Genomic DNA, 12,494 nt, shown 5'->3' with positions numbered 1-12,494 from the left:
TTCTAAGGGCGTTACCGTAGAATATTACTCCCCGAGAAATGACTGTGCCGCTAATACTTTAAAACGGCTAGTAAGTTAGGGAAGCTTCGAATGTAGATACGAGATCTTGATTGCGACAAACTTAAAAGATTTTAAGGCTTGTCTCTCGATGACTTCCAGTGGATTTGTCTGATAAGCAAGTGCCCCAGCGAATACCGCGCGCCCAAACTCAAGCAGCGGGCGAACGTACATGCAGTACACTGAGAGAAGAGTTTGTCTCCCCATACCTAACCGATTATTACTGATTTACATTCAAAAGTCCAAGAACAAACAAACCCCTACCCTACTACCCTTCTTCGACTGTTCAGTCCGTGTAACGAGCAATTTTCTACATCCTCCACCCCGATAATTTCACTAACAGTTCCCTAATATTTTCTGCAGGCAGCCTCTTACAGTCCTTATCATCCTTTCACAAATTCTCCCCACGACGAATAACTCCCAGCTACAATTTTCACCTTATTTGCACGAGTGTACAGAAGTCCCAAACTAAAGTGTCTGAAAAGCCTGGACTTCAGTTCACGACTATCTGTCTTGGGCGTTAATTTATTGGGCGTTATTTCTTTCATGCTACACTCCCCGTTATGAACTGTCAGAGCCTAAGTGCCAGTCAACATAGATGGCGTTTTGTCCGAGGCTTGTAAATACTTGTATAAACGTGCCCATGAGTACTGCAAGTTCCAGATCATGTGAGTCGTATTGAGACAGAGAGCTTGTGATGCCACAAGTACATTACATAATATAAATAAAGTAAAATAGGAAGTGGCGAAGTGCGCCTCCCGAGTTTGAACCTGCGACCTCTCACTTCGTCGCCTGCCGCTCAATGCAGCTTCGCCACGTGCCGCTCACTTTTTCGAATGCTAACGGTGTGCATAAACACGCTGGAGGTGCACTAACATGGGAGGTGCTATCAAATGTATGGTAGCCGACCGGAAGTCTTTCTGCTGAACCTCTCTGACTTCTACCTTTCTGTTTGCTTCCTTCGTTGCTTCATGAACTAGAAGCGAAAGTTCGTCAGTTTGTGGTTCATGTTTAGAACGCTTACTTTTTGATAGATGCATTAATAAATGCCCTTTTCTGTACCCATAAACGATGTGGAACTTCAGCGCAGCAACATTTCGAATGCCACAGGAGGCGCAGGTGCATCACTTCGTGTACTACAGGTTTCACGAGGCGGCACTGGCGTAATCAACACTTTTAGCGTGAATAAAACAGGAAGTAGCCACTGTGACTATGCTCAGTTCGCATTCGTCTTGTCTATACCTGCGCGTTTGCTAGCGTCATTTTTTATATTTGTGCAGCGTGGTGCGAGTGTCAAGCTGCAACAACTGATATTTCGCTCTGGCCCTGTGGGTGCCTCTTTTTAGTTCATTCTTCGCGCCTCAGAGAAGCTCCTAAAATACCCCTTTGCTTCCTCTTAATCGTGTGACTAAATTGTTGCTAACTTAATCACTCCTTGGCACTCGCGGTGACACTGTGACTTTCTCTACTGAACCTTTTTTGGCTCACACTCTATAGCTCTATCGTAGTGTTTTCCAGTCCTCCCGAACTTTAGTCAAGCATTTTTCAATGTAGAAGTGGTATCAGTCGGTGTTGACTACTTTTGTCAAGCACAAACTTCTTTTGGTTATCTATGGCGTATCTTAGCTTATTTTATTGGCTCAAAAAAACAGCACCAGATAGTAATAGCTTGTGATTTAGAGGGTACAGCTGCTCTGTAGTATGCTGACAAATGAGGCTAAACTACATTTTTTGACATATCTTCGACATCAGTTATGACCTTAACCTCAATGCCAAAAACAATGATTTACGAACTTTTTGTATGCTGGACTTTGCTCACTAGTGGAAAGTGTTACGATTTGATACTTTTGGAATTATAGTTTGAAAACCAATTTAGAATTTTTTTCAAAATGTTTCCGTCGCAAAGACTTATTTTTTAGCCAGGCCTCGTGTTAGGTACGCTGAGTGCATTCGACCCTTTAGCGTTTCTATGCACTTCCATAGGCTGCCTCCAAGTGTACTGTGACACCGGACAAAACAAAAGTTAGAATAGGTTCTTGGGCAAATCGCCCTAAACGGAGTAGTTTTTCTCTTTCCTGCACCGTTTTTTTGTACTTTTTATATAAGAAAATACAAGGCTTCAACAATTGTTGCCTTCCGCTGCTGCCAGGCACTGCCGCTCAAGCCTTATATGGCTTCGGCAGGCCTGATTTCAGCAATACTTTCTAATGAAATGAGCAATGAGCAACGAATAATAATAATATTTGCAGAACCCAAAACGAAGATTTTGTGATTCTATTCAGATTATGCGTCTCTATTGCTTTCGCAAGCTTACAATATGAAACGCGCTTCAGCGTGCCGTGGTGTCCACCTACTCTCGCAAGCGTTGCTGTCTGCTTTTGAACATGAGTCCCGGTGTTACAGTGAAACGTAACTAGACTTTGTGTACCACAGTGCACAGTTAGCAAGTAGGGACTCACTACGCACCCATCTACGCAATACGCTATCAAAGTCAGAATTCTGGAGTCTGCATGTCCTCGTAGAGTACCGTATATAATGACTGCCATAGCGCATGTTAAGTAGGACGAAGTTTTCCTCATTGTGATAGCAATTATTTGAACACTCTCGGCTGAATTTTGCTGCCGGTGTCGGAGTCGCCATCATTCATCGTATATGTATACGTATCTACATGTATGAAAACGCGAGAACTAAAAATAATAAAGGAAATGTTTCTGGTGTGCTGAATCGAGCGTCGACTTTTCGTTCGTGAGCCCGTGGCGTCAGCCACTGAGAGACGAAGGATCACCTCCTTCAACGTTGAAACGGTGAGCTAGTTATACCTACCACGGAGGAAATAGCATGTTTTTAGCATTACTGGCTAGATGGCAGGAAAAGTGCGCTCGAAGTAGTGGTCGGTGCCTAGCTCGTCGCGATGCGTCGACGCACGCTCATCTCCCACGCGTGCTTTGCTGCGCGGAGGTGAGGAGCCTTATCAGCGCACTTATCCTGTTGTAGGGGAAAATCTGCTCCTTCGGTTTGGGTCGGAACAATTGCGTTTAGTTACAGGCGGCACAAGATTACTCTGCTCACGCGACAGGCCACGTTCATGAAAGCAGTGCGCTTTTCGAACACAGCAAATACCAACTGGGACACTTGTTACTTCGCCCTCATATATGTTCTTGTGATAAAGTTTCGTGCGTCATTTGATTGCGATAGCATTTATATCGACACTCTCCCCTAGATTTTGCCGTCGGCGTCACCGTCACTCACCGTATGTGTATCCGTGTCTACATATATGAAAACGCAAGAAAGAAAAAATCATGAAAAAGACACTGGCGTGCAGAATCAAACGTGAGACCTTCAAGACGTGAGTGCGAGGCGTTAACCACTGAGCCACCGAGCAGCTCGTCCTTCAACGCTCAAATGGCAAGCTGTTTGTATCTACCACTTACTGCTGGTGATGGGCATCTCGTAAAGTGAGGGGAGCTATTGAGTTTTCAGCATTACCAGCAAGATGGCGCAACGAACGCATGGCAGAGCGCATTTTCACCTCCCACGCGTGCGTTGTTATCGGAGTGGAGAAGGTGGATGCTCGCTGACACGCTTTTAACTCATGGTGGGATGATTGTACGTCTTGGCTGGTGTATGGCTTTCACTGGAACGTTTTTGTTGTAGTTACCGGGTGCACCAAGGTCACTGCAATAGTTGCACAGTCTTCGTTTGTGAATAAAGAGCGCTTTTCAGGCACAGTGAAGTAACAACTGAGACGCTTATTTGCGTTAATCTGTACCTGTGCGTACTTTTCGTGCGTCATTTGTGCATGAGAAACGCGGGGCACGTTTCGATCTGCTTGCCATTCGGCGCGTGACCTTCCAATTTATTGCTATCGCGTTCATTGCTTCGTATTTGCGGCTAAGCTGTTACTTTTTTTCTATACGGTGCGTCAGATGTCGAGCTGGAAGCGTTGTTAGTTGGTTCTCGTCCTTCGTGTGTTGTTTACGAGCATCAATTGTGCGTGAGCAGCGCTCTGCACGTTTAAATCTGCTTGCCGCTCTTAGCGTCACACTCCACGTTATTGCTATCGCATTTGGTACACCACCCTTGCGGCGAAACTGTTTTTTTAGGGGCGAAACTTCTTATAGCAGCTCCCGAAACTCTTTATAGCAGACGCACGCACGGACGGGTGGATAGACGCATGGACAGTCGATCAGACGGACGCATGGACACACGGAAGCAAGAATGAATGAAAGGACGAATACTTTGCGCCACTCTCCATCATTCACTCCGGGGATATGCTGCCATTTTTTTTTTCAAAATTCCACGAGTACATTTTCCGCGATAGCAATTCGAGGCATCAATAAGTTAATTGTAGTGTGTTCATCTTTATTCAGACTGTATCTTCTAAATAAAACAAATAGCTGAGTGAGAATGCCCTTACTAACACGGGAATGGAATAACATTCATATAAACAGCAGCTTTATGAGTGGTATGTTGCTTCTTACGAGCGTTTTAGTGCCGCACTAAAGAGTTTGAGGACCGTGCATGGACGTTCAGGACATTGGGTGCTGGGGCCCTGGTTGTGCACATTGTAGAGGAGCCACGCAGTTCTCTTGCGCAAGACTGCGATGTCCTTTACGGCTTTGACGAACTGTAAACGATGAAATGTTATGTCATACATTATTTTGCGCAACTGCGCAACACGACTGCACAATGACAGAGAAGCTGATATGCACAAAGTGAGCAACATTGAATGGGAGATTAATAATTTTCTGAAATGACAGATGTGTTTTCAAATACATGAAACGATCTGAAGGGAGAGATGCCTAAATGTACTTTGTAGGACATATTTAACAATCTTACACATTTAACAACAAACCTTCAAAACGAAGCATATAACAAGTATATCCGTATTATCAAAAGCATTCTGTATTTCCTTTGTCCTCCCATATCACACGCTATACCCTATACAAATGTTTTCTAGCATAGGGATTTAGCGACAATTATGGTGATCAACGCACCCTTGACGACTCAATCACTTAGTGGTAATATATATTTCTTTGCCTTTGACTATATTTGCTGCAATGTAGAACGCATGTCCTTTGCATAAGGGCTGAATCGTGTGGAATGTTCTAATGATACACCTGTCAAGCTGCTCGCGAGCGCTGGGTTGAACACTCGTCAGCCCTGCCATGCCACTAGTGATTTTTTTTGTATATATTGAAAAGGCGCCATTAAGAATTATCGTATGGCACACGAACAATACCACTCAATCGAGTAAATGCATTCCAAGCATATGTTGACGCCGAACAATTCCAAATATTATTGCGGTTGCCATTTGAATGTAATGACATGTTCACTATCATTGCAAATTAGACGTGCTCAAGCACTGTAATGAATTTATTGCTATATATATTGGGGTGTTTGGATTACAATAAGCATCGCAGCGTACCAAGACCACTAAAGCATCGTATACTTTAAAATTATCTTTAAAACGGGAAATAACTGTGCATAGGCGATGATAAAAATGTGCAAAAATAAAAAAAGACATAACTGTAAACGCAAGTGCTTGTCTTGGCTCGACTGACATCGAGGTTGAATCCGCTCTCTAGACGCTGGCTACAAGCCACAAAAATTTAAGAAAGTTGATCAGATTGAAGATAAGGAGACAGGAATCGCAAAGAACAGCAAGAACGAAGTTGCTGCCTACCTCTCCCATGTTGCTGCACAAAAAAAAAACCAGAGCCCCATTCATATGGCCAGTCAACAGGCTCCGACTTTTTTAACACCCCCCCCCCTCGCCCAAAACAAGCTCGCGTATCTTTCCTAGCAAGACCAACCTCCCTCCACGCACGGTGACGTCCACTCGGCGATTGGCGGCGTGAGGCAGCACGCAGCTCGTCGATTGGTCTGAACCAGGTCTGAACAAAGAGTAATGAAGTCGACGTCCCTGATCGCCGAGTTGAGGTCACTGCGTGTGGAAGAAGGTTGGTCAGGCGTAGCAAGAATGCGCGAGCTTGTTTGGGGGGTGTAATGAAAAGTTTGGTGCCTATTAACTGGCCCTTTAAGACTTCTCTTTCATAAGTGGCTTTTCCAACAGGTAGCTGGCTTTCCTGATCGATTTATCTGTGGGGTTTAACGTCCCAAAACCACCATTTGATTATGAGAGACGCCGTAGTGGAGGGCTCCGGAAATTTTGACCACCTGGGGTTCTTTAACGTGCACCCAAATCTGAGTACACGGGCCTACAACATTTCCGCCTCCATCGGAAATGCAGCCGCCGCCGCCGGGAATCGAACCCGCGACCTGCGGGTCAGCAGCCGAGTACCTTAGCCACTAGACCACCGCGGCGGGGCTAGCTGGCTTTCCTAAATCATGTGCTTTCCACCATTATTGACTGAAACGTTTTCTTACAAATAGTTTAGCACCTGATAACTTTTTTCTTTAGTATACGTCCGGACATGCTGCAAAGGTACACCAGCGACTACGACGAAAAACTGAAATGCTATACGCAATAAGACTATCGGACCTCTTTTAGTATCCCATGTGGCCTTACTCCACAAATCGGTCTGCCCCGTCGCGGTGGTCTAGTGGCTATAGGTACTCGGCTGCTGACCCGCTAGTCGCAGGACCAAATCCCGGCTGCAGCGGCTGCATTTCCGCTGGAGGCGGAAATGTTGTTGGCCTGTGTGCTCATATTTGGGTGCACGTTAAAGAACGCCAGGTTGTCGAAAGTTCCGGAGCCCTCCACTATGGCGTCTCTCATAATCATATGGTGGTTTTGAGACGTCAAACCCCACATATCTATCTATCCACAAATCTCTCTCGCAAGAAAATGTCATCGTGGCATTGGAAGGGAGTTCATTTTGTGCTGTCTGAACCTTGAGTGCTAGTAAGGTGACAAGCCAGCAAGATTAAGGCGTTAGCCGCATGCTCATTCTGGTCAAGATAGCGCGCATGCGACCGGGACCAAGAGATGAAATTGCGCAGTCATTTCTTAAGCGGTGCTCCCAGTACTCCCGATAATATTTTCGCGGGAATGAAAAGGGGGGTTGTGTCATCCCTCCGCTTGGTGCATTGAAAATAGCTAGCTGTGAGTGTTGTCGCCTGTTTCGTCTCAATACGGAATTTTACGGCGATGCCTACAGCGGCTGCAACGACAACACTTGCGCTGCAATATCAATAGAGTGGTATTACAATGTGATTTGCAAACGTACACGGGATGTTCGCCTTCTCTGCCTGTACTAGCTCGCTCAGCTTAGCACCAGCTCTTTTTGCACGTATGAAAAAGTGCGCCTGCATCAGTTGCAAGGCTCCAATTTCTGTGTAAAGGCGGCCACGGGAATAGTAAGGAGATACCGCCAGCTGCCTTGTGACAAGACCTATGGTACAAGGAGTTATGAACACGAGCGTGCATGGCTACGTGAGCTGTCTCAAGATTAACTACGGTGTCTGGAGAAACATAGTTAATTGGTAATGAAAATGTCGCAGGCACCTCGTACGCGGTTTCTTGCTTCAAGTCGCACGAGGGGCGAGCTCAGAAGCGACATCTCCGCAAGAACCTGTGATGCCAGTGGTTTGGGTGCAATAGCACATGCGCAGTAAGTTCTAACAAAACGCCAGCGATGTACTGTTGGTCTGAGTTTGTCTTCTCATATTTCCATTGCTCATATCCCTGCTTTTCTGCTTTTTTCCTCTTCTATAGGTGCGTCTCCACTGCATTGTACGTGCTCTTTCTTTTATCATAACCAGAACTAATTGTTTGAAGTTTGTAGGGCACTACGTCAAACACGCGAAATGGTTCTTGTGAACTACTAGAGGCCGCCCATAGAACTGTTCAACCGTGGCACATCACTTTCAAAAGGCTTTTGATATGTTGAAACGTAATAACACACCCTCGTATGAGCGACATGAAAGTCGCGCTTTTTTGACAACAGTTCCAAACACTCGTTCCAAACACGGTTTAATATTTTCCTGCTCCATTGAAAACACCGACTATTGCTTTCTTTGTGCTAGAACTACAACGGCGCATGAAGTGCGCGTGATTCTTTTTCAAGAGCAACGCACGTGTCACGACGTCTTTCTACGTCTCCCCGTTTCACAACTTTTTTGGTTCACCTCCGCGAACACAGTTATTTGGGTCGGAGTCTTAATAAGCATTTCTGTATAAAATGCCGCCCCCAATCTCTTGCGCTGTAGGTGGTACACTGTTCTCTGACATCCCGCTGAAACGGCACATGGTTGCTTGTAATGCTCAGGTCAGAAAAAAAAATGAAATTTTATTCATTCAGCGACATAAAATTATCTGTGTCTGCTTTGCAAACGGGTAAATTCGTTGTTTTTGCTCCTTGCCTATTTCGACCGTAGAGTCTTTACAACTGCTAAAATCAGCCCATACTTCAGGTTTTCCTCAATTGCTGCGTCACAGCGTTGTGTGTAATTACGTAGACAGGTGTCGCCTAGTTGAATTGTTGTTAAAAACATTCGTTGCATCTGCTAACTGATTGAATGGGACCAGAAAGCGTCCTACATCATTCCTGTCAGTAATTAGCAATGCTTTGCTTTGTCGTTATGGCAATGTAGCTCAATATTTCAGACAATATTTCCACTGTATCTGAGACAGTGCGAAAAAGAAAACAGAGCAAGTTTTCAAATGAAGAAGGGCCGATGGCGCCTATTGACCTTTTTAACCAACGAGTTCTTGTATTCGCACAGTGTAAGCGTTTTCGAGGTATTGAAGAAAACGCCGTATACATGTAGAGGATCACCGAGGTAGTTTTTGGTGCCACCTTTGAAATCTCTATGCTTGTAAAGCTGGAAGAGCGAAAAAAAGTGGTTAAAAACGACTCAAACTTTCACTTGCACAGAATGTAATAAGACATAAAAAACATTGAAGGAGGAAAAAATTTTCGAACCCGATCTGGTAGTGTCACTACCACTTTGGTTATCGTGTTATCGGGATCAAATCGTGGCTGCAGCGGCTGCATTTTTGATGAAGGCGAAAATGCTTTAGGTCCGTGTCCTATATTTCGGTGCACCCTAAAAAACCCCAGGTGGTTGAAATTACCGGAGCCCTCAACTACGGAGTCTCTCGTAATCATAAGGAGGTTTTGGGACGTTAAACTCCGTATATCAATCAAACTATCGCATCTTGATTGGAACCACCTTATAACAGCATTCGAACAATTGTAATGACAAACGAAAATAAAGATAAGTGAAAGGTGGTCACACAAAAAACCGTATGCATTTTCAGGGAACTCATTTACATAAAAGCCATAAGTGACATCTTGCGTCGGAAAACTTATTGTCTGATAAAGATGTACCTCTTCATAGAGAGCCATCAATTTCTGCTGCACATTTACTTTCAAAACGCGTCATTGTATACAAAATTATTCATAGATGGTTCCGTTTCAAGTTAACATGTACAGTGAGTAGATATAATACCGAACCATACATTTTATTTAGATGAAGCCGAAGTAACAGTTGCTCTAATTATTCTAAATAATGGAGTTCACTGAAAACTGTTTGAGCACATGCGATCGTCTTGCTATCGGGCAGAGCCCATCCCAATGACGCGCGCGTCTTTACAGGGCCTCTAAAATGGGTTTCAGCAGTGCACAGAGCGTTTAGTTGACAAAAGGAATACACCAGGTCAGACAATCGTCGACGTGGGAGTGCGAGACAGCCACGTGAAGCATTATATTCATGCCCAAATCATAAGGGACAATAGTATTTCTTGACACACTTGAACACGAATATTTTGATCCATCTGTCTGTCATACGAAGCTACCCAATGTTTAAGCACTTGCTGAACACCTAGCCATCTTGAACTGTTGCTGCGTTTATACTTCTCACCGTTAATCTATGAAAAAGCAAATATTACGCATATTGAAAGTTCAACGCGAATACGTAGATATTGTGCGGATTCTTCCTTCAATATAAAGCACATAGTTACATAATTTTTAAAACGGTAGTGCTTTAGGATGTGGTGAAAATGTTACGTAAAGCACCAAAGTAGGCCGACCAAAATACTATCGTTTTTCGACGACATTAGGCATCTTTAGTTGGGCGTATGGCGGAGTTGTGTACGCTGACGAAATTACGTTGCGTACGCTGCAATTGCAGTGTGTGTCAACACGTTTAGTTTGACGTACCTTGATGAACTTCACTCGATTAGATAAATGATTTGCGAGATACAAGGGTATGGAATTCTTATCAGCACCACCAACGTTAGAAGTATGCTAGATCCCAGTACTGTTCGGCCTCCGTGAAGTGCACGAAAAACATCTTGACTCCCAGGGTAAGGGCCACCAGCGTACAAGTCTGGCCATGGCGTTCGTTGTGTAGATCTTTAGCATCATTCCTGGGTGCACTGTCTGCACACGTTCACCTATACTGTTTTAAAATTCGGTGCGCAATGTAAGAACGGCGTCTATCCTTCCTATAAAAGGTGATTCTTTGGGATTTTTGTTGGACGCCAGGAAGTTTCTTCTGAATCATCAGGATGCCGGCATATAGTTTGCTAAATAAGGAAACTCTATGGATGCCTGAACGAAACGCTTGAATATACCTTCGCTGGCATGAAAACACCGCCTTTAACTTTGAAGTACACATGCCTTGCATCAGTTCAGCTGTTTCTGTCTTCGTTGAACGCTACTGCAGCAACCATATACTCTCGTTCTGGTTTCTTTTAGGTCTCGCGAGAACATAACGCAGATAGCGTAGCGTTACGTACGCATAGTCTTGTTACGGGCGTACGCGCGCATCTCTGGAATGAATACGTTACGTACTGCACATGCGCAGTTCTGTACCGCGGAAGTGTTGCGTACGTGGGCTCGCTACGTACGCCCGACTAAAAGTGTCTACTTGTAGCGAAAAGCGCATATACGCGGCTAATAAGCCAGGGGACACTTAAGTTGACGGTGTCAGACACAGAAGTGACGATTACAGTCACCCACAATTTAGTTTATTACACGTGCCGGAGAAAGTGAATGTAAATGAAGGCAAAACGTACACACCGCTTCTCGTCCAGCCTTCTTTACGGACAAGCACGGCTGAAAGACGCTATCGTTAAGTGATGCCGGGATTTTCTCCATGACGTATTTTAGGGCGGACAGTTCAAAGGACAGGCCTGTGATTATCGACGGCTTCATGAACGTAGTTCTTGCTGACACAGCGAACCAATGAGATCCCTGAAAAGAGCCATAAAAAGAAGTGCTGTCAAAGGCTACTCGTGGAGGGGCACTGGGAGAACTTCTACCAGACACACTCATAGTTTGATTACTAAGCAGCGCTCAGTACGAAGAAGAGCAAAGTTGGTACACACCGATACGCTAAAAGACAATTGGTCGAGGCAGGTGACCAACTAGGGACACGGGTAGTTTTTCCATCAGTGTTGCTGCATAGGTTGTGGCGGATATCATCTGCGTAGGATAAAGGCCTCGAAAAGAATTCTCGTAGCCCCTTGTCACCTTCGCATCACCCTTGCGCCAAACGTTATGTCCGCCTTTGCAAATCGCCTTTGCCATTGCCTCTTTCGCAACTGTCGCGATAATTGGTGGAGACACTTTCCACCAGTCATTGTGAACCATTGTCTTGCAATGTATATGTCACGGTAGCATTACTATTACTAATGTGCCTCAATGCCTCCGCCATCTTTCAGGTGTTGTCACCCTTTGAATGGACTGACGCCACCGCCAAACCGCTTTTTTGCCTCGAGTCTCGCGCCTCTCAGCAGAGTCACTGTTGAATGGCTATACGGCGAAACGACACCGTGGGCTAACGTATGGCAGCCATGCTGCAGAAGACGCGACAGGTGTCCTCACCTCATAACAATGTGCGCATCAAGGGATTTTGTTCATCATTGCTAGACATTTTTTTGCTGCAGTGCTGGCTATATCCAGGAAATAGAGAAATAGTAGCATATTCACGGAGTTAATGATGGATAGTGGGGTGAAGCATCCGTCGGTCCATTTGTTCTTGCTTCCGTCCATCTATGCGCGCGTCTGTGCGGCCACCCGTGCGTCCATCCGGTGGTCTGTGCGTGAATGTGTTCATGCATCCGCACGTTCATTTGTGCGTCCGTCACTGCTTTCGTCCATGCATCCGCTCCTGTGTCAGTCCATGCGTTCACCCGCCGTGCAGCCATCCGTGTGTTCATCCATGCATCTGTTTGTGTGTCCGTTCGTCCACCTATTCAACACTCCAAGTACCACCTTCTCGCATCTTATCATCATATATTCCTCATATAGAAGCACTGCTATCCAGCGGACATTCCAAGGAATGAGCGAGAGGAGATGCATGCACACTTTCTCACGGCTTGCGTTTCGTGTCTACGTCCCACCTTTAACCACCTCGAGTTCATGGTATATAGTAGTTTACTATATTCATGGCACTGCGGCCCAACGCTCGCTAAACCTTTCTAAAGCCTAGGAGGTTAAGCCCAGCGAGTATTACGTAGC

The 12,494-nt window shown here is 45.1% G+C and overlaps 1 protein-coding gene across 1 annotated transcript in view; it reads right to left on the bottom strand.

Moving 5' to 3' along the window:
• Positions 1-11,213, bottom strand: part of LOC142768684 (uncharacterized) — a 92,447-nt gene extending 81,234 nt beyond the window's left edge. The window contains exon 1 of the transcript XR_012885394.1: positions 11,052-11,213. The gene's annotated coding sequence lies outside the window, so the exon portion shown is untranslated. The remainder of the gene's footprint in view (positions 1-11,051) is intronic.
• Between the last annotated feature and the right edge of the window lie 1,281 nt (positions 11,214-12,494).

The sequence above is a fragment of the Rhipicephalus microplus genome, chromosome 8 (genome assembly GCF_043290135.1).
Source record: "Rhipicephalus microplus isolate Deutch F79 chromosome 8, USDA_Rmic, whole genome shotgun sequence".
NCBI classification, from domain to species: Eukaryota; Metazoa; Arthropoda; class Arachnida; order Ixodida; family Ixodidae; genus Rhipicephalus; species Rhipicephalus microplus.
Note: the sequence above shows the minus strand (reverse complement) of the source record. Positions and strands in the feature narration are given on the sequence as shown.